General features: G+C 41.0%; 1 long non-coding RNA gene across 1 annotated transcript in view; it reads left to right on the forward strand.

Moving 5' to 3' along the window:
• LOC119480062 overlaps positions 1-27,007 on the forward strand; it is a 163,800-nt gene that overhangs the window by 38,001 nt on the left and 98,792 nt on the right. The window contains exon 4 of the long non-coding RNA XR_005204805.1: positions 1,879-1,917. This is a non-coding gene — a long non-coding RNA (uncharacterized LOC119480062). The remainder of the gene's footprint in view (positions 1-1,878; positions 1,918-27,007) is intronic.

Here is a 27,007-nt window from a genome sequence, read left to right on the forward strand (position 1 = left end):
ATCCATCGGTATGTTTCACATTTTCTGCAACTTTCTCCTCTCAGTCACGCCGCCTGTCATCTGTCAGTTCCCCGTCCTGCACGCCAGCTATCTGTCAGCTGTCTGCAGTTTTTTTTTTGTGTGTGCCTCTTCTCAGTCATATTCAGGTCAACAGTGAATCCATGAGAAGTGGAGTGAAGAAGTGATGTGTCTCTCCCTCACTCCTCCATCATAATTTAGGCCTGTTAGCCTGCCTGCTCTGGTAAAACTCCAAACTACGATTTGTTTAATTGGAGATAAGCTTTGAGGCATTTTTACAGAGCCCCAATTCTGCTCCAGACATCTTTTTAATAGCATGTCATTTTTCAAGTCTTTTTTTTTGTCTTAGAAATTAAAAATATTCCTCCACTCCACCACATTCAAGCCAAAAATTCTTTCTTTTTATTCCAAGAGCGCTTACAAAAACTCTCTTGTGTCTGCCATTAATCATGTAAAGCTTCCACATATCTTCCCATCGAAATAGACCCACTTATCTTATTACTCAATAGCCTATAAATGTCTTGCTGATCAGGCGAAAGTTAAACATATGCAAGTGTTTTTTGATTGATAACAGGGGTGCTGTTTTCGGCAACGGCTGTCAGGCTCTGACACAGCGCTTTGAGTTATTAGGGCAGAGAAGGGCGACCATAAATTTCGACCGTCAGGCAAAAACTCCTTTATTGTGGACGTGATGGATGGCTCGCCGCGGCAGACACCAAATTCTCGGCTTTATCCTTAAATGGCTGCACATTTTTCCGTCGCTGTAATTCATTACTTTTAAACAGAAAGCTTGAAATCTCCTGCTAGTATTTCACACAAGGACACGTTTATGAATCACCCAGAGTCCGTGCAAACACAGCCATTTACAAGCAGGGTTGGGTGATCATACAGAAAACAAGCCTCTATCCTGGCTGTACATATAAAGATTAAGGATTCATATTTTAATTAAAGGATTTATTCATGTTTTTTTTTCTTTGAAAGTTGCTTAGAGCTCACATTATATCATGTAGTCTGAAAAAATGTCATAACTCAAACTTTTGCAAATTAAAAAGGGGGAGTAAACTGAGTTAAGGTTCACTGAATCCTTTTTGCAACATGCAAAGTTTCTTTATTAAACACAGTTTGTTACCAATATCCAAAATGTAACCTTTTCAGCCCCTAGAAGTGTCATTTTCTATTCGTAAAAAAATGTGAAAAATGTGTTCAATAGAAAACTTTTTTCATTTTTATTTTATTTGTTGTACTAATAGTTGGACAGAGTTATATTATGGTCCATTGACTTCCTTATCTTTACCCTTGCCCTTGGCCAAAGAAAATACGAAATGATAAACAAAAACACTGGACAAATAGCAAACACCATACAGGTTGGCAAAAACTATGAATCGTTTTCAGAATCTTAATTTAGTTCTTGAAAGGACAAAGTTATATTTTTGCTTCTTAAAGTGTTTTCTTTGAATTTATTCAGGTTCATATAAAATGTAAATGAGCCTCTAGCACTTAGTTTAACTTTTAGTCTTGATTATGTGTACAGTAGTGTTTTAAGGTACATGTATGTTGGAGACAACTTCACAATTTATCATTGAAGTTGATTAATAATTGAAAATAATGGCAATTAGAGTCACAGTGACGGGAGCTCCCTGTTTCAACTGTGTTGTATAATGTGTATTGTATAATTTAGCTCCGCAAGTAGGATGGTTACGACAGGGTTGATTGAACAAATGCATGCATACGAAACTATAATTCAGTCCGTTTTAATCAAATTTTGAACTCTCTTGTCAGTATTTATTCTATGAAATGATAACTGACCTCATGATGAAGTGCAAAAGTGATATGTTTGTGAAATCTGCTGTTCTTTTGCAGACACGTTGGAGGTTCCAGGCAGCAGTAGACAGCATGAAGGTAAGTCGTGGCTCCAGTCTTATTATTCTGCTCTCTTTAGATGTGCACATGTACATCAAAAACATCACAGAGGACCTGTAACTGAAACTATTAGATAAAATGACCGAAACTCTGGTGCAAAAGCCCTTGACATATACAGCAGCTTTGAAAAAAAAAAAAGTGGTTAGATAAATGCTGCATTATAATGTCGAGCAAATGGAATAAGAAATTCCCCCGACATGATGTGAAAATTCACCTTGTGGCAGCCGGCACAGGGCGCCGCCACGTCAGCAGCCAGACAGGCCGACTGGATCTGACAGGTAAAAAGGGGAGATGATGGTTAGAAGGTGCTATTGTTTCATGCCGCTTTCTTGACCTGTCAGGTCCTGGCGCAGAGGCCCGGATCGAGGACCCCCTTGTCACATGAAAACAGTCTTAAAAGGCCGTTATCCAGACTATGGTGATTGCTCCTGTTTAATTGATTTGCTTTGCACTGAGGCCTGTCACATTAATAATGGTTAAGTACAGGCCCAGTGTGTCACCCAGAGTGGTGCGTCTATCGGGAAATTAACAGCCTTAACTAACTGCTGTCTGTGAAGCAAGAACTGTGTGGTCATATGAGATGCACTCTCGTACTTAGGCTGAAACTATGGTATTCATGATACAACTGCTCCTTTTTTTTTGTTTTTAAACCTGGCACAGATTGACCTCTTCATATAGCTACATATATATATATGGATATATCATAGCCCCTTCTCATTATGAACTACCATCCAGAGTAAAACAGAGAGCTACGCTGACAAGTAAATGGTGTTGAGTGAATAAGACTCAGAATGCGCTCTCCACCACTTCACAGGAGCCTTTGACAGGCTGCAGTAGACATTAAGTCTCTCTGATATTTCCATGACTGACTGACAGTTTGAAATTGCTCCCATCACCTTGATAGCATGGTAATGCACCTTGCATGTGGACTGTCTTTAAAGTGCAGGAAATTAGACTGCGAGTTGAGAGTCGCCTTTCAACCAAATATGACAAGAAAATAGACTGCTTTTCTTCTGCGCCCGGAGAGGGAAAAAAGGGCCCCACAGAAGCTGGCACAGAATAAGAGGTTATAGGAGAAAGTGTCAGGAAGTATTACGGATATTATGTGTTTAAGACAGGACATTTCAGATACTTAGAAGTCATACCCATTCCCCTTGACTACACCCAAGATATTTTCCCTCCCCCCCATCTGTGTCAAATACTGTAGCGTTGACTTCATTTGCAAGAGCTCAACTCGGAGCTGACATGAAGAACTTGCAGTATCTCGCCGGAAGTCAGACGACGGTAGCGCAGCATGACGGAGAGAGTTAGAAAAGTTGAGGTGCAGCCAAGATCGCGGCGGTGAAGGGTCTTTTTCACGTTGTCTCCTCAATTAGTTAAAGCTGGTCAGGAGTAGGAAGTAAAGCCTATGGAGATTATATGCTGTCGTCCACTTGCCATCAGGTAGGTGAGGATCCTGGCGGGTTGTAGTCATGCTGTAGAGAAGAGTTAACTTCACCTACCCTCCCTGTTAGCACTGGAACCAATGGCTCAATTCAACCTGACAGCTGCCATATTACTGGCTCAGAACTTTGTGGAAACTTCAAGAAGCTCCTGTAAGACCTACTGTACTGTATCTACCTGTCTAGTAGCTTTAGGAGGAAAGGGAGTGCAATCGTGTTGACTTTCGATGACATCAAAGTATGGCATGTGACTTGATTTAGCTCGTTTTTATTACCATTGAGGCTTCATATGTTGATCCTTTAATGCCTCTGTGCCGGCAAAAGCTGTGGCCGGAGGCATTATGATATTGCGTTGTCTGTCCGTCCAGACGGAACGAGCTTCTTCAAATTTGGCTGAAACGTCCACTTGGACTCAAGGATGAACTGATTTTGGTGGTCAAGGTCACTGTGACCTCACAAAACACGTTTTTGGCCATAACTCAAGAATTCATATGCTAATTATGACAATTTCATTCAAATAAGAGGATAAAATGATCAAGTGATGACATTTTGGACAGACATACAACAGCATACAACCGCTAGGCGGTAATTCTAGTTATCAATGAATGTGTTGATTCTTTTTTTGATTAATTTGGTCAGAAACTGGTGAAAAATGCCCACCATGATTTCCTAGAGGCCAATTTGATGTCTTAAAATTGCTTGTTTTTGTGTGACCAACAGATCCAAACCCCCAAATATTAAGTTTACAAGGATATAAAACAGAAAATAGCCTCAAATCCTCACACTTGACAAGCTTGGAACAGAGAATATTTGGCATTTTTTGCTCGATAAAGCATCTGTTATCAACATTGTTGTTGATACATTTCCATGATTAATCAATTAACTGTTGCACTTACTGTAATTACTAGTATTGGATCTCAAATGAGTTGAAAAGACACCACAGTGCATTTGTTTGTGAGGCAGTCGGTGTAAAAATCAACATTCTCCACATTGACACACATGCATCACTTGAAGCTGATCCCTCACATTTTACTTGTCTAGATTTAATTTATGGAGCCTAAGCCGGGGTGAAAATGTACAGGTAGCGTGTTATGACACTGGAAGCACTGTGCAGGTCGGGATGAATGTCTGTGATGGGCAGATTATTCCGACTAAAGTAGGCCTAAAGAATGATCTTGTCACATTTCACAGGCGGGATTAGGGATACGCAGGAGGAGCGCTTCAGTCAGGAATTAGCGTCATGTGGTCGGCTGGAGACGAGCATGCAAGGTATTCGCCGAGACAGGCTTGGACACTTACTGCTCCATTTGTCTACTTAGTGATCAAATACCGAGGTTGATGGTTATTTCTCTGTCGTTTGTGGTTTATGTGATATGTGTTCATCTGTATGCGTGAATTGTGTGAATTTCAGAGATCAGAACCGGGTTCATTTATCTTCTTTTTATACATACACCACATGCAATTAAACACAATGTATATATTTACAATATAGCATTAGATTCAACACATGATGTTAATGTGTAACCCACAGCAGCACCTACTATATTTGTGGCTTTGCATTTTAAATGGAAGCAAGTGTGAGTGTCTTCAGGCTATCAGAACGAGCTATTACCACGATGATTGAAGAGTGAAGGAGCGCGCGAGCTAAAAGACAAAGTAGAAGAAGCCTGACAAATGAAATCAAACTTCATAAGACCTGCCAGTGGTGTCAGTTGTTATCCATATCTCAAGCGCATTATGGTACTGCAACGCAGCGCACTGCCTTCTCGTCTGTCGTCTCAAATTCATCACGTTCTCGACTGTTTCTTTTAAGTCACAAGTGTCAGTGTGAAGAGGAGTCTTAATTGACATCTGAGTGGCGTAGACGTGGACCGCTGCCTTTATTTTGGTGCCAAGAAGGGTTGTGTTGTTTTGATGAGCTATTATTGGCAGAAGCCGGTAGCAGATAGCAGTCGGCCCTGGAAATGGGAAGTGACATCAGACAGAGAGGAGCTTGTCATTGTCTTCAGGCGAGTTCAATCTCGCTGTAAGTTCGGAACAGCCTGTTGAAATGTCACTCAGCAGACTTTTCTTTTCAGAAGAGAAATTCAGTGAAATTTTAGCTGAAATTATTTAGACGAAGATTCTTTCTGGTAAATTAAATGTATTATGTCGAACATAGAGAGCTATCATGGGATTTCAGCCTTCATATGCAGCACATTTAAGATCTGCAGTCGTTCGCAACATATTTATTCGTCATATTTCACTAGATTCTCTTTCATAGCATTTGGTAAAAGTAAACATGATTAAAGGGTTGATTTGTCCAACAAGGGAAAAAAATTGTTTGTTACTTAGATATGCTAGCGGCATGGCTCGAGGGATAGAAGTGTCGGTTTGTCTGTTATTCAGTCTGTCCAGTATTAAGCATTTGTCCAGTACTTTCGTTTATGACCAATTACTTGTATTAATGGCTATCAACCTCAACTGTACTTTGCACTAATTTGTACTAATTTGCACTAATTAGCAAATGTTAGTATCAGGTTTGGAAATTAGCACCAGCCACCAGCCAAATGCTGGTGAAATATGCAAGTGGCTGCCAGATTTGCTTCACTCACCAGCCAAATAAATAACGGTAATCTATTGAGAGGCTGGTAGATTTTGAAATCCACCAACCACAGTGGCAGGTGGACAAAAAAGGTAATTTCCAACACTGGTTAGCATGTTAACCTGCTAAACGAAGATGGTGAACATGGTCAACATCATACCTTCTTAGCATCAGCATGTTAGCATCGTCATTGTGAGCATGCAGTGGTGGAAGAAGTACTCAGATCTTTTACTTAAGTAAAAGTAGTAATACCACAGTGTAGAAATACTCTGTTACAAGTCAAAGTCATGCATTCAAAACTTTACTTAAGTAAAAGTACAAAAGTATCAGCATCAAAATATACGTAAAGTACCAAAAGTAAAAGTATTCATTATGCTGAATGCCCCATTTCAGAATAATATATATTATATTATTGTATTAAAATTATTGATTCTGATACTGGGTAGCTTAACCTATAATAATATTGTTGATTATATTTTGCATGAATAATCTAAATCTTCAAAGTAACTAAAAATCAGATAAATGTAGTGGAGAAAAAGTACTTCAAAATTGTACTTAAGTACAGTACTTGAGTAAATGTACTTAGTTACATTCCACCACTGTGAGCATGTTGGCATTTACTGTAGCTCAAAGCACTACTGTGCCTATGTAAGTGCTGCTAGCATGGCGGTACTCTTGTTTGTTAAATGTCGTGAACACTACAAATGAAATTGTATTCACCTCCATTGTGCCGGGGTGGAGGCAGAAATCTGTCCATCCGTCCTGACCTGTCCCTTTTTAATATGATTTTAGGACCGGATTGCACTCACCATAACAACTAATGTAAACCGTCCTTCTCATAACCAGCACTCTGCGCACATCTGGCATTTATAACCAGCTCACAGTAAATCAATGAGGCGTCTGTAACATGTAGCTCAATAAAGCACTTCTTAATCACAATGTTCTCCTCTAATATTCACTCAGCTGGAGTACGGTGTAAATAAATAGCTCTCAGCGCAGTGCATCTTACTGTACATTGATCACGGGCACGAGACCCCAGGCAACAATGCACAAAAGAAAAATGGCTTCCTTATTTTCACTCATCCGCGGCTCCGTGCAGCCCTTAATAGACAGAATCAGAATGTCTGCTGTGGTGTTGCAGGCTTTATGAGACCATTACCGCTTTTTATTGTGTATCCCTGGACTAATGGCTTTCTATAGTCGCTCTGATTTACAGCCTGTCAGCTTTGTGGCTGTCCATTAGAACGGGAGGTTGACATGAAGCCAGTGGTTGAAGTACCCACTGTTAAAAACAAGGAAGTGATGTCTCACACAGAGACGCGAGGCTCCTAAAACCTCTGTTCCAAAACACACTCATGGCTGCTTGTTTCCCCAGCCTATTTTTGTTTTTTCATATGCTGCACCTCTCCTTCATGAAGTCATTTACTGCAGACACATATTGCACTGTTTTCTGATGTCTACAGTAAGAAGGAAAGTCTGTCAAATCCATTAACATGCATTCATGTTTGGATTCATCTGCTTTAAACTGTTTTTATGGGTGCTTTATTATAGTGCATAAACTGTGGTCCCAGCACTTAAACACATCATTAAATATTAGTTGTCATTAGGATTTTATTTTCAGCTTTGATTTTGTAATGTGTTATGGGTGGGGTGGTATCTTTTTCTTTTTTTTTAGTAAATCACTGTATGAGTCACTCACATTTAGATGAGGATTACTGCTGCTGACATCATAGACAAATCAGGGCTATTTCCAAAAATCCAAAACACAAAGATGAGAGATAAAAATGAGACATTTGCCTGCACTGTGTTACCGTTGCCTGGCAGGATGAGCACACGCAGACAAACAGGAAGGAATGTTTAATTTAAAGGGGATCGTCAATGGATCACCATACAAGAAAGCCACCTCAGACTTTTATCTCTGTTGGCTCTTGTATGACCTTTCATACTGCGTTTTTTTTATGTACAGCTGGACTAACTTTAAAGCCTGCCGAATCACAGGACAGTGCTCTTACCTAAGATAATCTGTCCTGAATCTTCCATAAACCTCACTTTATTAGCTCATACACGTGGATCATCCATGTGGAATCAGAGCAACAAAAAAAAAAATGCATCCGTGACAGTTTAACTTCCATCAGATGTTCTGGAAGGAAATCGCTGCATACAAAACACGCTCTGCGGTCGCTGTACGTGATACATAATTAGCGATATTTACTCCGTAAAAGCATGGATACCTCGTCCGTATTTCGCTCTTTCCCTAATTGTTGGTGGTGCATCAGGGCCACAGGCGGGGGTGAGGCAGGTGATCCCTGACGGGGGTGGAGCTGGTCCTGCTTCACATAAAATCAATTCTGGCCTTTGGTGTTGGCAAGCCAGCGGGGTTGGGGGCGAGGAGGGGGGAACGCATGTCTGACACCTCCTGACTTTTTCATGAGGTAGTGTTTGAAGTTTTAAACCCCCACAGAGGATTCTTGGGGCGATGAATATAAAAGGGGGTGCAGCTTAAAGCTCAGGCATATTATCATCAATGAAGACCCGGTTTGATGAGGAATGTCAATTGATTTGATTTTGAAGTACCAGACCTGGAAGAACTACTAACAATATCACACCCTTCAAAAGCTAATTTATTTGAACTTCACCATAATAGTTCTTCAATAATGGCATGTGTTTTCTTTTATGACGGACGTCCTTTCATTATAAGCTGCTCTTAAGTCGCTCTTGTCTCGAGTGGTTCTGTTCCCTCTCTGTTCACGCGCTGCGGTGGGCACAAAGAAGAGGAGCATGACCTCAAAGCATCTTTTGTTGCGGAAGCAGTGGAGGGTGCTGGCTGTGATTCATGTGATGGGGTGAGGAGGAGTGGTAGGTACTGAGGAGGGTGGGCCGACAATGACAAGCTTGAGTTCTGCAGTCCCGGTGGTCCTGTCTTTCCGCTGTTGTTGTAATAACTCTACTACGCCGTTCTCTACAAAACGTTTGATAGTAACGTGTTCATCTCCGGCTATGTGAGTGTTCGATGTGTATTTGTGTGACTGAAGTCTTGGGAGATATCTCGATCTTTTAGATACACTAACAACCTTTAGTAGTTCAAAGATTATGAGCCAACATTTAAATTATAAGAAGTCTGGTGATATTCTATATTTTTCATATTGTTAACAAATCCCCTAATAAAAAAAACAAAACAACAATGAGTTGATCCTACTAACAAGTATGGTCTGTGTGTCCAATGCATGATTTAGCTTATTAATCCGCTAACGGCTAATGTTAACAAGGGGTTGCATTGAGTTTCATTATGATGTGTTCAAGCTCTTTTTTTGGATGAAGGTAAATTATAATGTTATCATTATAATTTTTTTGCGAGAACCATGAATAAATAGTTGTTTGAAGGAGATCTTTTCACAGCAATATAATATATTATATATATTAATTATGACCTGTTTAATTTTCTAACACTAGCTCAAAGTGTTTGTTTTGTTTACCATGGCATCGAATTGGATAACAATAATTGTGGAATTTTACTGGTATTGGTATTGACTAATATTCTGGTATTGTGACATCCCTACTATATACTCCTGTTTGGTCAACATTTGCTAACAATTACATTGCCCAGCTGCTTAAAGAAATTACAGAGTCATTTCTAGAAATGAAACTGTATATTTGCAAGCTGTGTTTATTATTTATGTTTTCAGTAGAACCAGTGGGCTTACGGCTAGAAGCCACAGTCAGGGTAGGAAAGTGGTGAAGTTTTAAGAGCTTGACTTATGCATTGCTGGTTTTGGTCTAACATGTTATAGAATAATACCAAACTCATCCTTTAAGTGCAGAAAAATAACTTTGAGTCCATTGGTTAAAAATAAATATAAGTTTATGAAACACCAACTTCCACCATTTTTCCATACTTTTTTGCCCATACCTCCAACAACTCTCAACCAATCTTCATCAAATATGATTCATAAGATAATTAGATGAGCACATTGAGTGGTAAAAACAAGAAACATGACAGAAATGTGCATCACCTGAGTGCTTTCCAGCCAGTAAACAGTTTTATTTGTTGAAGAAAAGAAAATATTTACAGCATTTTCTGCTAAAGGTGATTCCCCCCACCCCCAACCTTCACAGTAACTGACACACATTACATTGAACAGTGCTCCAAATCCAAAGGAGTGTCATTTGCTGGCTTCCTCTAACAGATGCTGGTGCTCGTCTCGTGGAAGTGCAATGTCCTGGATCTGGTGGCACTGCCATATAACTGCTGTATAAATAGATTCCTATGACAGAGCCATTCATCTCCAGCCATGAGCACATCAACATTAAAAGACAGCTCACCGAGACCTCTGCGCTTGTTAGGGCAAGATCAGCAGTCCAGATGCCCAAGATGTAAACTCGTGAAAGGAAGATTAATTTATCTGTCATCCCTGCCTTTGACAGTAGTTATAAATCTGATTTAGCTGTTGAGCAGGGGTTATGAAGAAGGGCAGTCGGACATTAAGATTTCAAAGGAGTGATATCAAGAGGACTATCTCGTGACTCACGGCCTGCCACAAAAGGGTCAAAAGTTCTTGTGGGATGTGCCGTGTGATGTTTGAAACTTTGAGGCTTCCGCTCATCTCGTCTTCCTTGAGTTATTTTCAAAAATGGCGGCCGTCATGTGAGGTGCAGCGGGCACGGGGTGTCAAAGGAGCTATTTACTGGTGGATGGATGGGAACAGGCGATACGAGGTGGTCACATCCTGTGACCATCTGCACGGGAGTCATGCTACTTATTCAGATCGGACACAGATGCTCGGCATAACGTGAGCCTCTGTGCAGATATTTGGACGCGTGACAAAATGTTTAGTGCCACATTTCATGGCACGTCAAGTGGATTCTGACGTGCCAGCGTTTTCTACAGGTTCATTTGCCAAATAACTGTTTTTTTTTTCTTGATAAACTCCCAGTATTTGTCTTTTCGTGAAATTAACTTCATCCCCTTTAGAACTTCAGATTTGTCAATGTGAACTTTCTTGATTGGGAAATTAACTTGATCCTCTTCAGAGCTTCTAATTTTAAGCCGTCTACAGCTGTAGGTTCTGGAAACATCAACATTTTCCTGTGTACTTCCTTTTTTTCTTCTTCAACTAAACCTATCAGAGGGTTAAAGAAACTCTGAGGCATTTGCTGACACTGTGCATAACACACTGCTTTAAGATGCTTAAGGTGGGGGATAAAATGTCATACCACATTAAACAGCTAAATGACCTGATCACAGCGATGTGTAGGTGTAGCGTGGGTAGGAGGGGCGACACACGATGATGAATCTCTTCCTTTGAAGCCCTTTTCTTTTCATCGCGTCTGCGTTGCTTTCACTCAGATGAAACCACACTCTTTGTATGGTAAACAAGACTGTTTTGTGACGAGAACAAAGAGGGAATAGAGGTTTTTAAGGGAGTCTATTGTTACCGCACATATGGATGTCAACTGGAAGGACACTGAATACACTGAGCAGTCCTATTTACTTACATAGTTGTGTAATGTAGTCTGCTGCAGTGGCACTTACTAGGGGTAGGAAAAAAAGTTGATATAGTATAGTATCGCAATATTTTGAGTGGCAATATTGTATTGAAAAACAGCCGTCAAGTATCAATCTTTTATTATATAAACTATTAACCTCTTAACAATCCCGGACCAGCTGCTGTTCTGTCTTTCAGAGGTTGTAGCAGGCTCAGTCTTAAAGCTAGAGTGAAGATAGTGATATCATATGAAACTAGAAAAACTAAGGAATAGATTTGTACCATTGGTAACCATGTCATGTAGGCTTGCGGGAAGAACGCTAAATAACGCTCCAAAGTTACACAACATTTTGGCGAGGAAAAACTGGCATGGCCATTTTCAAAGGGGTCCCTTGACATCTGACCTCAAGATATGTGAATGAAAACTCTGAGATGAACAGAGTGCAAAACAGATGTTGACAAACTGCATAATTTGCAGTTGAAAAAAGTTACTACATCACAGCATATCGCAATATATCTTATTGCAATACTCAACATACCACAAAATGTTTAAAATCTCAGTAAGATCGTATCGTGACTTAAGTATTGTGATAATATCGTATCTTGGGGCCTCTGGTGATTTCTGTGCTATGATATTAGATGTTACAGGTACTGTGATGAATGCAAATGCACATCCCACTGTCAACTTTTTAACTCAGATTTTATGCATATGGTGGTGTGTTCTTTACATTGACAGTTTTCCTAAAATTAGATTTAAAATATCACAATATATACCTTGCTTACAGTATCGCAATATATTGAATTGTAATACCTATATCGTGATACGTATCGTATCGCCAGATCCTTGCCAATATACAGCCCTAGTAGTCGCGCTTTCAGAAAATTTCTGAATGCACTTACATGTGGGCTACTTGTAACTGATTATTTTGACATGTGGCACTGCCACTTTTACTTTAGCAAATCCTTTGAATACTTCAATAAACCACCAGTTTGCTGTTTAAAGTCACAGCTCATTTTTCATCCTCGGCTCCAGTAACTTATAGTGCTAACTCTTAATAAAGTAAATTTCAGTGGTCCCCTCTCCCTGGTAAACCCTCATACATTACAGTACGAGGTAAGTCATAATGTACTGCTGACTAAAGAGAACCTTATTACGTTAATGATGGCATCAATTACTCCATTGGTATGGTTTGGCCGCTGTGGTGCATTTTTCCCAGAGCTATGGCACGGAGGACAGTGGGAATTTTGACTTGTCAAAGCGTCCAGGGCCAGAAGCAGGATTAATGGCTGCCTGCCTGCATCCGAGGTCCTTCAGCAGTAATTGCAAGCAGAATCTGACTCTATGATCTCAGCAGCGGTATGCAACATGCCAAAACAGCCTGCTTTTGACAGATTGCCTTCCTGCAGTAATATCTTAAGCACGTTGGTTCTCTCAAATTAGGCATCGCATACCTCCCACGCCACCACAAAACAGGAGCAATGACTTCTTTCCACCTCCACTGAATATATATCTTAGAATATATTTCCCTGCCTTGACAGATCGGAGTTAAAATCAGTTTTTAGTTCACAAAATCTGCTTTTGTTGGCCTTATCACTTCACCTGCTGTTGACAAGTGTTGGGAAATGAAATGTTTTGAATAAAAGATGTAATATTCATCTCTTTGCAGTGTAGACTTAATGAAATGCTCTTGGAGAATCACGCTCCAGATGTCTTCAGGGCGGTTTTTAGCTGCTCTGCTATGTTAGCCCCCCAGGCCTGTGCAGGAGTAAATCCCACTGTGGTTCTTCTCTCTCATTCTCTCAGTTGATAGTTTGTGTCCAGCCTCAGGACAGAGGGACTCCTATGTGCTGCTCTGTGGTGGGTTGTGTTCTCTGGAGCAGTTAAAAGCCTGGCAGCTCCACCCCATGACTGTCCAAACACAGTTGACTCTAGGCATCCACATCAAACAGAGCTCTCTGCAAAGCCCATTGGAAAGTTAACCACGGGGTGCTGAGCGTATTTATTTATTTTCCACATATAAATGTGACTGGCTTCAGATTTTTAACATTTTTTTTTTAAAGGAAATTCACCCATTAGCGTTTGTAATTGACAGCACAAAGCTGTATTTGAAGAGACCGTATTTGACACCGCACCCGGTTGTACTCAACTCCTCTGGACCGAGTCGAAAGCAAGATTCAGAGCGGGTAACAAGAAAAGACAAGTCAATGAAAGATCCTTTCAGTCTGTTCCTCAGCAGCGCTCACAACGGACATATCGGGGTGAAATGAACTTTCTCGGCAATGTGTGTTTTTGAGCGCACGCACTGCAATCACTAATTCATCCTGCCTTGAGATCCTTTGACATTGACGTTCGAGGGTAGACGCTATGTGAAAATGTAAATAAACTTTAGAGGAGCTTTGGGTCAGTGTGGGATGAAATTTATAGTTTTGGCATTTACTCTGCAGTCATCATTCATCCCCCTGTCGAGAGCAGAGGCCTTGATCAGCGGAGCCTCCGTTGGCCCTCAGATGACCCGCAGTCTATCTGACCAGCTGTGGTTCAGATGCCTCAGTCTGAGATGTTCACATTACTGTAATAACTGAGACGATTAACCCCTTCTGCACTACAACAGCCTCACCAAGAAGTCGTCTCTTTGTCACTGTCTTATTAAAGCACTGGCAGGAAATGCTTTTGAGAATGATCATTTAGATCTTTGGAGTAAACATTACAGTGTCAGTAACCAAAAACATATTCTCTTCTTTAGCCCTAGTAGTATCAAGCCTGTGGTTTTGCTGTAGCTTTGAGATATCTACCACTTAACATTGTGTTGCTATCCAAATTTAATGGAGGTGAACTGAAAACAATGTTCCTGACTCTGGATAATAACTTCTGTAGAAAGTATTTTTAAGGAAAATTGGAATTAGTGAGGTCTGTGTATAATCCAAAGTAGGGGTCACGATAGCAGAAAGTAGTAAAAAGTAAGTATAATAAAGTTTAGCAGTTGATACCAATACCTTTTTCCACGAAATTCCACAATTTTTTATACCCTTTTCAATACCACAGTAAAAAATAAAAACAAAAACACTTTAAGCTAGTATTAGTGTTACTCATTTTTCTGAATAGAGCTTGAACTCATCATAACCTCTGTTTACTTTAGCTCTTAGCTCTGCAGGACCGGCTGCTAACAGCTAACATTAACTAGCTTTCCTCCTGCCGATTTCAACACGGAATTGTTGTTCACAATATAACATTATCAGGGGGAAAAAAAAGTGCATACCCTGGACGTGTCGATAGTGAGTTTACTGCGTCCTTTTGGATTTTAGACGCCGTTATGCTCCAGCCACCCAGTATCTGTGGTATCTGCGGTACAGCAGAAAAACAAGTTCTGTCATGTTTTCTTTATTTTGGCATTAACTTGGTACCAGTATTGGTTCTTGTGACATCCCTAATCCAAAGTAACCAGTACGTTGTTTCTGGAAAAGGATGTTGCTGTTGAGTTTTCCTAATTTCATTTTTACAGTCTTTGAGCTTCACAAACAAAATTTAATTCACTTCCTTTGCACTGGCGTGGCGACAGAAAAGTCAGATGCTGATATCTGGTACATCAAAACAAAACTTCATGGCTAGATACCACTAGAGGTCAATAGAAAGTGTCTCTTTTTGTGATTTGTGTGGACCGACCCTTTAAAAAGGAAATAGATTTTAATAGCTTTGGCAGCTGCTCCAAACTCTACAGGATACGTGCACTCTGCAACAGAATGTACAGGCCTTTAAAAGCCAAATCAAAGTCTAATAATCGGAAGGTGGCCTTCAAGCAAAGTGCCAATTATTTTAAATTGCTCCATTAAAGGCAGCAATCACAACTGTCATGTTAGCATTTGGACATTATGGCTCACTTCTGGCGGCTGGAGTTCACGTGGGTGTAACTGCAGCGTAATAAACACATGTAGATTTTACATAACCTCGTGAAACAAATGATTTTGTTTGCTGACTGCTTGCCATAACACATAACTGACTGACAACAAAAAAAGCTAGACATTTTCTCACTTCAGCGGAGAGAACAAAGCCCCTCGCTGTTTTTCCTCCTTTTAACAGGTGAGTGCTCCAGCTATTAATTTGTGTAGGGCCACCTACTTTAATTGGTCTTAATCTGGAGTGAGTGGCTTTGATCTCTCTGACAGTTTGACTGCATTAGCACGAGTGTGCAGGCTAATCCTTTGCGTAGCTTGTTCTTTTGGCGCAGTCAGAGGCCTGTCCAGCGATAATATGTCAGCTGAGGGATAAGCCCTCATCAAACAACCAGGTCTAAGCTTCTGGAAAATGGGGGTTGAAGGGCCACCATCATGCTGTGCTTCAAACAAAGATGGAGACGTAAAACAACTCCGTCTTGCAAGTTTGTAACCGTTAGATCAAACCCCAAGAGGGACACTTTCAAGGTTTTCAAGGTTCGTGTCCTTTTATGCAAACTTGTTGTTGTGTTTCGGCGTCTTATGTCCTGTGACCGACCATTCACTGCTCTGTATTAAACACTATTACACGGTATTCTAACCTCAAGCGAGCCCCGGGATCATCTCACCACTGTTCATACTATCACCACATGCATGATCCACATGTCCAAACAGTGGCTTTATCTCTGTCGTGTCATCTTATTAGGAAGTAACAAGCGTATGAAGTGTTTGTCCTGAACTCGAGTTGAACCGTCATGAATTATGATAACCATCTCAAAGTCAACAATATCTGCTTTCAGGGGAGGGATAGAGAGATAGTGTTTGAAATGAAGAAAATAGCAGCACTTGTGCTTCACCCACTGATTATATCACACATCATGGTGATTTACTTATCACGACGGGCATATCTCGACTTCAGTGGGTCTTTTGTTTTTGTGTTCTGTGATGGAGGAATGTCAGCTGAGCTTTATTCAGGGTTGCATGTGAAAACGCCAAATACATCAGTTAATGCTAATTCAAAGAGGATATTTAGAAGGCAAATGGGTTCACAAAGGATATTGTGTTCATGAATCAGTGTAAGAATCAGTGTTTTCTCCACTTTTACTGCCTTTTAAATTCAGTTGTTTTTAGTATTTTGGTGAGCATTGACATTTATTGGATCCATTTCTTGTTTTACTTTTAAGCCGCTGAGCTGAGTCAAATGTATGTTTTTGAAAATATTGTCTTTGAATATGTATATAATTTGAGCTATGAGCTAGCCACAGGATAATGGATATTTATACCCAGTCGCCTCCGTTCATTTGTGGTGCTTCTGTTGCCTCACTGAGTGACAAGCTAACAGTTGACCTCAGATTTGTTGTTGTGGTAATGATATTGCAGCAAATAGCCTCACCTTCATCCACAAGTTTTATAAGGAATCCAAAATGCTTTGACAAATTACTTTTCAGATGATTTTCTGTCATGTCCACTCAGCATGACACCGTGGTTTCCTCCAATATGTGTTAACGAAGGGTGACAGTGCATTTTATGATTGTCCCCCACTGGAATATAAGGCCAGCCGGTTGTGCTAATGCACTGTGAATTTTGAATTCAAACAGATACTTACAGATCAGATATTTAAAAGAATAATTCCACATTTCGGGACACTTACTGGCTTACTTGCCGAGACTTAAATGCGAAAGCGACAGGATAGGACTCTCATATCCGTGACAACCAGTGGAGACTTCACTTCGTCACTGCTCTTGGCCAAAAAGACACCACAACCTCATTTTTACACTTCGTTTTTTGTACAAATAAACAAACGGAAGGTGTGGAAGGTGGGTTATTTTGCCTTTTGGAGAGTGCCAGGCTAGCTGTTTCCCCCTGCTTCCAGTCTTTATGCTAAGCTAAGCTAATCGCCTGCTGGCTCAAGCTTCATATTTAACGTACAGACGTGAGAGTGGTATCAATCTGCTCATCTAATTCTCAGCAATAAGCATATTTCCCCAAAATGGCAGTTACGTTACCTACGTTTGAAAAGGTTGCATGTGTCTATGATGCTTGAATAGGTCAAACTCTCTAGTATTTCACAAGAAAATCAAGTATTTATAAAAAAAATCACAAAAATAAACCTAATTTTGTATAATAGTAATGTGTTTTTTCTACCTTTTATTCCTTGTTTATTATAATTTAACAACCCCTCAGATTTATCTTGATCCCCCAGTTGGAAATTACTATATTAACAGACATTTGACAGGGCTTTTGATTATGTATGTTTGCAAATTTATATGTGAAAATACCCAAATTTGGGTTGTCGAACAAATTCTGTATAATATGTTGTATTTTAACTGCCCTATCCAAATCTTCTCAACTCACTGCCTCGACACACTGGAGGCCACCTGTAAGTGGTCATCTGGTTTCATTTTTATTAGGGGCCATTTGGCCGATCTGTCATCCATCATAAAATAGCAAAAATATTCGGCACACCAGGGACACCGTTGGAAGGTGACTCGCCAGTCATGGGCACAAGGTAAAGATTAATCAAATGTTATGTGTACTATCACCAGCTGGCAGCACCAGCCTCTAAGCCTTTGAGTGAGTAAGTCCACAGAGATGCCCGTGGCACAGCTGAGTTTGTCTTGTAAAAGTGCAGCTGTCCAAGACATGACAGCTACAGCATTAGCAGGGCCATTAAGAGGTGTAGAACATTTCCAGGGAAACCATTTGAAAAATGACAACCCCCGGCACTGCTGAGATATTAATTATACGCAGCACCCGTGGAAAATAAGCCAAAACAGTTGGTGAGACAAAAGACGCCTTGTTTTCTCACAAGATGCCTTGTTTGTGCATTCAGCATTTAATAAGAAATTATCAGCAGACGGAAATAGGGAAAACTAAATTCTAACTATTGCCAGCAGCAAGCAGTCTTGAAACACGGATGACCGGAGTAATGACTAACTACCTATCGGCTCATTTTCCAAAATTAACCAAGAATTCAGTGTGAGACTTAGAAACGATTCCTGAGGAGAAGAGCTTTAAAGCAGCCTTTTCTTAAACAAATTGCTCTCAGAAAAAAAGTAGATACAAAATGAATTTCTCCTGGGAGAGCTTCAGTACAGAAATTCAAACTCAATGTAATGTTTGATAATGTTGTCTTAGACTACAAAATGTCTAGAATGAATTGCAGGCAAACATACTATTTGTACACTAACTTGAACAAAGCTTTGTCCAACAAAATCATTGGTGCTGTGTGTAAGAAAATGAACGTTTCAGGACTTTTATTGCAAGGCAGTAACAACTTTATTTTGGGTTTGAAATGTGCAGCAGATCAATTTGAAAAACACTGTTAATAAATTCAACAGACCCCAGGGAAAACGACACACATTCACACAAATTCCAACATCGCTAGCTGATAACCTGGTAATAAAGTGCCAGAAAAGACATCTGGATGCTGCAGATGTGCAGTTTCCTTTTAGTCTGTATTGGTATTCATCCCCTGGCTATTAAAGGGGACAAGTTATGCTTTTGTGCCTTTTCCCTTTCCTTTAGTGTGTCATATAGTTTTTTGTGCATGTAAAAAGTCTGCTAAGTTACAAAGCCCAAAGTCCACGCCTAAGGGAGTTGTCTCCCCCACAGAAACACTGCTTCTGAACCGCCTGAAATGCCTTGCTTGAAGTCCCGCCTTCTTTTCCATAACGTGGTGATGTCACCAAGTAACACATTTGCATAATATCTGCCTAACAACTAGTTTGGCACACCCTCAAACAAAGCTAGTTTGAGCGGAGCTGGAGCGGAGTACAAAGAGTTTGATTTGGTTGACCAATCACAACAGAGTGGGCCAGCTGACCAATCAGAGCAGACTGGGCTTTCCGGGGGGCGGAGCTCAAACAGAGAGTTTCAGACAGAGGGTGAAAAGAGGTGCTGCAGCACCGCCGATATGAGAAAAATAAAGCATTTTTTGAACATTAAAGCATGTAAATATATTTGAGTAGAAACCCAAAATACAAGTATGAACCTGAAAACAAGCATAATAGGTCCTCTTTAATTCTTCTGCTGTTATGTACCATGTTGAGAGCATAGGAAACCTGTAAAACAAATCACAACATGCTTGTCAGGTATACGTGATAAAAGGACAGCTCAGGTGTGCAGGTTGTAAAGTTGATGTGCAGATTTTGGGTAAAAGATGAGTCATTTTGTCATAAATCTGCCTCGTAAAGCAGCTCTCCGTTTCCTCTATGATGTTGTAAAAGAAGAGCAGTAGAGGTCAGGAGGAAGCTCAACTTGTTGTACAGGATATGGACACAGTGTTCCCTTCACAGAATAAAGCTTAAACCTTTAACAAACGAGATATTTTCATCCCTTTATGCAGAAAGCAGTTTCATAATGACTAAATCTGCCTGTAGTGTTAATTGGGGATTAATTTGCCATGTTTTCAGTAAGTTGATCGCATTAACAAGGATCCAACAAGGTGCCTCCTAATTAAAACCGCAAGTCCCTGAGAGTGTAATAATTCCCATAAGAATAGTCCATTAATTGGTCATAACTAAACCCTGTGTAGAGCTGATTACTGCGACAGTGGTCAGACTAGTTTAAACTCTAAAACTATTTTGTATATATAGGAGCTATTTCATGTCCTCTCCTCAAGGGAACGAGAGGGAACTGATGATGGCCACATAATGTCTATTCACAGTGGCTCATAAATAAGGAGCTGCCCCTGAGTGCAAACTCTGTTTATTATAGCCGCCCGAACCTCCGTGCCAGCCCTTGGAGTTACTTATGCAGATAAATGCAGTACCATTCATCATCACTTCTATTCATAAATAGCCAATAACTCATCTCTCTCCATATGGGAGATTAGACCTTGGAAATGTGACTTAAGCACAGGAAGTATTCAGTTCATGAAAAACATGAGTGATCACACTCACAGCCATCTCCCCTTTACTCATTATATCTTATTCTACATGTCATTTCCCTGCTCAGCTCTCATCCGCGAGGCTCATAACGAATCGTAGACGCAAAGCTTCTCGGTGGTATGCTGACTGAGAGCAGATGAGGTGTTTTTTTGTCTTACTGTAGTGTGCTGGTTTGCAGAGAAGAGGCCACAGAGGTGCATAGACTGATGAGAAGGGATGATATATGTAGCGCCTGTGTCCCAGCTCTCCTCTGGCCCATTGTCATTAATCACGGCCATTAGGCTCCCCCTCCACCGCCGCTCGCCTTGTCTGCGCCCGGCCATCACAGCCTCCCTTTTGTCTCATATCCATAAAGGGAAAGGCCGTATACTTTCACCTCGCCTCCCGCTGCAGAGATACAAGGGATGCTAAAAAGGGTGCTAGCATGTGTTCTGGGGATTTAAAAGTCATAATTTATCTCATTATGGCATCGTTTTTGTTACTGTGAAGCAGAGGTGTTTAATCCTAAAGTTCATCCTTTCTGCAGGCTTCGTTTTTCCACACCGATCCGCAACCGTGGCGTGATTTACTATTTTATCGTCGCATTGTTTTAATCTAAGCACTCGCATTATCATCCTCTTGTCTCTGCGAGCTAATCAGCAGTCAGAGTTGCTCTCTTCTCTTCAGCTCGGTCTTCACATCGTTAAGTCTCCCCCCCCCCCGATCCTCCATGTCATCAAACCCAAGAGGTCTGATATGATAATATGTGTGAACTGAAATGTGAAAGCAATTCATATCACTTTCCAAGGGCTTTGAATGTTTGATTTGCATAACTAGAGAAAATGATATTAGATGGGCATATTGATTTAATTTCATCCTAGAGCGCTGTTAATTATGGTATCATAAAAATGTCATCTCTTTATTATCGGGTTCAGAACGGGGGTTGATGGCTGGTGTTGGCGAAGTGCTCGCATTGCTACGGGAAGGCTATCATCATGATATTGTTTAGCATAATTTTACATTATGAGGCTGGGTCACGATACGCCGGAGATGTCGCTTTTTTTAAATTTTTTATTATTATCTCTCGATCAAACTTCTTTGACTTTAAAGGATTAGCTGTATCTATTCCTACTTTGTTCTTTGATATTGCATGAATACGTCTTCTGAATGATCCGTTCTGAATGTTTTACATCTGCTTCTGCTGGTGTCTTGATTTATTATAGTCCAGTTTTAAAAGTATTACATGTTTAACATCATACGACCAGAAAGGGAGCACGTTCTTGCTTTCAAGTTGATGAGTAACATGTGTCTCGCATACGGCCTTTGTGTGTGTTTTCATACCATAAAGACTGCAATCTGTATGGGATTACGGGATACCTTTTACCCTGTATAGCTATGCATGCACGTCCTGTACACCCAGTAATGGCTACTGGGAGGATGCTGAACAAATGAAGTATCCCCTCCTCTGCTTCTAGCTGAATTCAGATCTTTACAAATGGATTCCCTGAGTGCAATTTATCTAAATGAACAGTGATCATTATTCTAGATCTAGCTCATCCTTAATGCTAGAGCACTATTGAGCAGATATCTCTTTAAACACAGCAAATAGGTGGTCCGTGCTGAGGGAAGGCTGGGTGCATTCATTACTTCTCTTCCCTCTTTTTTTTTCTTCTCAGGAACACAAAGCAGTGCATAATGTGCAATCTGATAAGTGTTCTCTTGCGCGCGCCACCCCCCCCAACCCTCCTTTCCTTCATCGTCCTATACATCACTGGCCGGCTCAGCTGTGGTTTGCAAGAGGAGAACTCTGGGATTGGTGTGGCTGAAGTTGATGAATAGGCCTGCGAGGGTGAGAAACTCCAGGGCCAAGCTGTAGGTCCATCCCCGTGGCATGTGATGCTGATTGGCTTTGTCCTGTGCGGCCGCTCTGGAGAAGCGGACATTAAGATTAAGTGATGCTGTCGTGTCGGGGAGCAGTGCACTGCATCATACTGGGGAAGAGACAGCTGCGGTGGTTAATCCTTCATCACCAGGGGAGCGCTGCCAGAGCAGAGATATACAGCCAAAGATAACCCTCCATAACTTCTGCTAAAGATCAGAAACTTTGAGTTCGCATCCATCTGTCCTCAATCCTCACTTAAAAATGAGGAACGAGCAGAGGCGGTCGCCGCAGACAGTGGAAAACAAATGGAGCAAATAACATCAAGATGAGGCGAATGTTTTAGTGAGAGGTAATCCCTCTCTAACTAACGGCGAGTAAAAACCGGCCATTGTGCAGCGCATACTGTAGCTCCTGTGAGTGGAGGTAGAAGAAACAAGGGCAAACAAACAGAAACCCATTTACACAGGTCCTGCAATCGCTCTCGTGTCAGCGGCTAACGGACAGAAGTGTACTTTATCACACATTCTGGGTTGTGGGAATTCCCAGTAGATGGAAAATCTAGTTTAAACAGAGAAAAAAAGCCACTCAGAGCCGAGCTAAAGTGGTCTGTATTTATGTGTCCGCGCGTGGCGTCAGCATATTTTAGATTGCTGGGTTTGCATGTTTGTTGTTGGTTTGATGTAGCTGTCATGATGTGATGGATGAACATCATCATGTAAAGAGTAAAAGGAGAGGTCTGAGCTGCTAGAGAAAGCCGACATGTTATATTGCCCAGGATGGCCTGAAAAGACATTACAGCGGGACCAGTCTCTTTCTATCCACCTCACCCTCTCCGCTGCCCAAAGCCCGCCTGCTTGAACTTTAGCATTTTACATTTTCATACCACTTGTGCTCCCACTTTTCTGAATATGGTAATTTCCCAGAGAAAGCCTCCGAGATCCTGTGGGATGATATATTTGGTATGGTGGAGGCATACCTGCAGAGAGCACTCGTGACAGTGACATATTAGTTACGGTGTCTCTTGGAATCTGATAACTTCAAATTTGCCACCTTGTTAAGTTTTGATTTATGTGATACCATTTCACTAAAGTAATTGGCCTGGCCTGTTGTAGAAAATAATCAGCCTCTCCGCAGAACAAATGCTGGGCCATGCTAATGAGGCAGCCCGAGTGCTGAACTGATGCTGCCGACTGACAGTTATTAATGATTGTTATGATATACAGACGAGTCGAGATTGGACTGAGTTGGGTGGAAAAAAGTGACATTTAAAAAATACGGCATATTGGGAAGTACTAATGAAGTAATATACTGCTAGGAAAACAATCATGTGCGTTGTCAAGGCAATGTGTAATTACCCAGCAGCCACCCTGGCTGGCTGTTTGGCAGGCAGGCTGGGGGGAGAGCTGAACAACCTGGCCGGTAATGGATGGAGCTCTGCTGGCAAGGGGCTAAAATGCACTAGGCAGTGACAGAGGTGTACAGATTGATGAATTAATTGGGTCTTTCTTGGGACATAAGGGGAACCGCTGCGGCATATGCTCGGCTTGTTACTTTGGAAAGTCTACTGACCCTGAAAGTGAAGCCATCCCACGCAGGGAGTTGTGGCTTTTTTATTGCTCTTTTTTCCTGGGGGGTTGAGTAGCACACACTGAAGTGTAGTCAACTGCAATTTCTTACAATTTTATAACGGTATACTGTAAGTTAGGGCTGTCCTCGACCAAAGAAGTTCTTAGTCGACTAACACAATTTTGTTGACTGATTAGTTGATTTAAGATCTTTGAAACTGGGTTTCTCCACAAAGAATCACATGAAAGCACCACTTTAAATCTTGTGTTTACCAGAGATGTGCTCAGAAGTTTCTTGGAGATATGTCATTCTGCATGAATAAGCACAAAAAATGAGTAATTGACTAAAAAAGTTTAGTCGACTAAGACCAAAACGACTGTTTTATTAGGCATTCGGCCAGAATGAAATGATTGGTCTACAACAAGCTGCGAGTGATTACTAACAATAGCCATGTTCATTGTTTACGTTCATAATCATAATTTTGGGGGAGTGGCATTGGAGGGAGGCCTGAAGGGACGGACTGTCAGTGTTACCGACTTGGCGACTTTCTCGCTAGATTTAGTGACTTCTGGAGCTGGTGCTGCTGGATACTTTCATTGGAAAAGAACTGGAAACTCTGGGCTCGGTTTTTCGGTTGGATCATTTTAAAAATCGAGTGTACTCTTGCTAGTTTCTCAGCATTACCGACCCTACCTTTACGTTTTTGTTTTATGAATATGAAGAATCATAGTTCATTGTTTTGGACGTCAGTTTGACAAAGTTCTTGTACACTAGGAAGTTTTGGGGTCAAGTTGTGCTCAATCTAGTTCATAAGACGCGTTGTCCGACTGAAGTGTTTATAGTTGTTCTGAGCTGCCACACTTGGAGGCAGAGTGAAAAGCCAGCGGTCATAGAAGGAGTGCAGGCGCGATATTGTTTAAATATGGGGGATAACACACTTTTTCAGACAGTTTAGTGAAATTTGTTCAAGGTTTTATTAGCCAACTGACAAAAACTTACTTAGTTGGCAACACCACGGAGAATCGATTTATCCTTTGGTTCCTTTATCAAAGCAAAATGACAGACATTTGCTGGTTCCAGCTGCTCAAATGTGAGTTTGCTTTTCTCAGTTTTATGTCATTGTGACTGGAATATCTTTGATGTTTGGCAAAATCACTAAAACATAAAGAAATGAGCAAGGCACCAGAAGTTGCCTTTACTTCATCAACACATTTCCCTACAGTAAGTAGTAGGTGAGATCTTTTTTCAGGCATCAGTCAGAGAAGTTGAATAACAGTGATGGATCCAAACCTAACACATGAATTGTGGATCAAAGAGTCCCATGAATGACATCACCGTCCTCCTGACCGGCCAAACTCCATCGTCCACCCGCAGCCGCTTGCAGAGGTCTACACATAGTTGCCATTTAATCATGGAGCTGCGACACCCCTCTGTCAAACCTCTCAAACGTTCGTACTTAGCGCCGACTCCCGCTGAGTGAGAATGAAAGTTCTCACAGCTGCTAACTGTCACTGTGGTCTTACTTCAGCAAGTGCCCATTGGCTGCGATCGCTCCCCCTCGCTCATCTCCCATCAAGCCGGTGCATTAGGGCCGACTGCCGACCGCATCAGTGGGCCTCCTCGGCCCACAGAGAGTCCCAGGCCCATCACCACGAATTAAACCAGAGGCTCTGGTAGTGGCGCTGCTTTTGGTGCCACTGAGCATTACACTGACACAAATGCTGAGGATCTTTGTCAGCTATTATTTCAATACATGAGTGTGTGGTGCCTTGTCCATCCCAGTTTCTTTGAAGCTCGCATATCCTCCCCCTCCTACTTGGAACGATTCCCCTTTGAAGTAAAGGAACAAGCTCTCAGATATCGATAGTTAATTAACCTCATGTTTTCATTTTTGCTCTTTATTAAGGTGTTATGTTATCTGGGAGCGCGCTCTGAGAGAGCGTCTGCCAAAGCTGCAGTCTAATGAGTTTATAAAAGTTTAATAATAGATAATAATACAGATAATCATTTTAATCTGGAGCTGGAGCTGGCTCTGCATCAAAGTACACATTGTGATAGACAGGCAACCCCAATACGCATTGATATGATGATTAGCACGTCAAAAGACATGTGGACAAACTGAGCTAATTTTTGTTGAAAATGTAATGTTTTTTAAATGTTAGAACAGCATTCAAAACAGTATTTTGTCAATGTGAAGTAGGTCCTTAATTTAAGTTGAAATATACTAATTTAAGCTTAAAAAACTGTAACTTTGCCTGATTTTAAATTATACTTTTACATGCATTTTAACTTGCAAATTAATCAGTGCTTACTGGAAATTAATACATTTACCAGATTTATTTTTTACTCAAGAAATAGCTAAATTTTTAATGAAAAATTAGTCAAAACTTTTATCTTGCAATGTTAAGAAATCCTTCCTGTATATGCACCAACGACTAATCACTTCATTCTAGCCTATGGCCCAACACTGCACCAAATTTCATTAAAATCTGCTAACTATTTAACAGGAAAACAGATGGGACTGAACACAACTTCTCTTTAATCAAAACTTCATCCTCATGTTTTCTAACCCGTCACGGTTTAATATTACTCTGTGTTGTGTCTCGGCTTGAGGTGTTAATCAAGTATCTAACATATCTTAGCCCGGTTGTTTTGGGATGACTGAGAAGCGATATACTCTCCATCCCTTCCTTCCCTCTCCCCTCCCTCTGCTCCTCCATCTTTACACTTATCAGAAGAGACAGGTGAGTTAGCGCGCGCTCAACTTCAAACCGGCGTAATTGTTTTTCATACGGAATGAGAGCCGCGGACTAGACATGGATTGTAGAGGAACAACAGGGCTGATTAGCGAGGGTTAGATTTGCTTGCTGGACCATTTTGACACCTGTCTCCCTGCTTTCCCTGGAAGCTGGACCTGATCCCTCTATACTGTCAGTCACACTGGTGGGCAGAGAGAGAGGAGAGTCGGCAGGATAATGGATTGAATAAGAGTGGGAGACTTTTCCCCTCTCAGTCAGGACCGTAATCACAGCTTGTCTTGAAGGTCTCCTTGATGGAGCTATTATACTGTACTCGTGTTATCTACGGCTCATATTCTGGAGACAATAAAGCTCGGCAGCAATTAAGTCCAATGACTTTTCTATTCCATTAATGTAGTCATTGATTTAATACTATTTCTAGACGGATTGTGCAGCGCCAATGAGGTATAAAGTTTCTTACATTAATGTACTCTCATCATACATCAGCAGCTATTACTGTGTTTTAACAACATTAATACTAGGCTTATTTAAAAGTGCTTTGAATAGCTGCGTGCC

Source organism: Sebastes umbrosus, chromosome 20 (genome assembly GCF_015220745.1).
Source record: "Sebastes umbrosus isolate fSebUmb1 chromosome 20, fSebUmb1.pri, whole genome shotgun sequence".
Lineage (NCBI taxonomy): Eukaryota > Metazoa > Chordata > Actinopteri > Perciformes > Sebastidae > Sebastes > Sebastes umbrosus.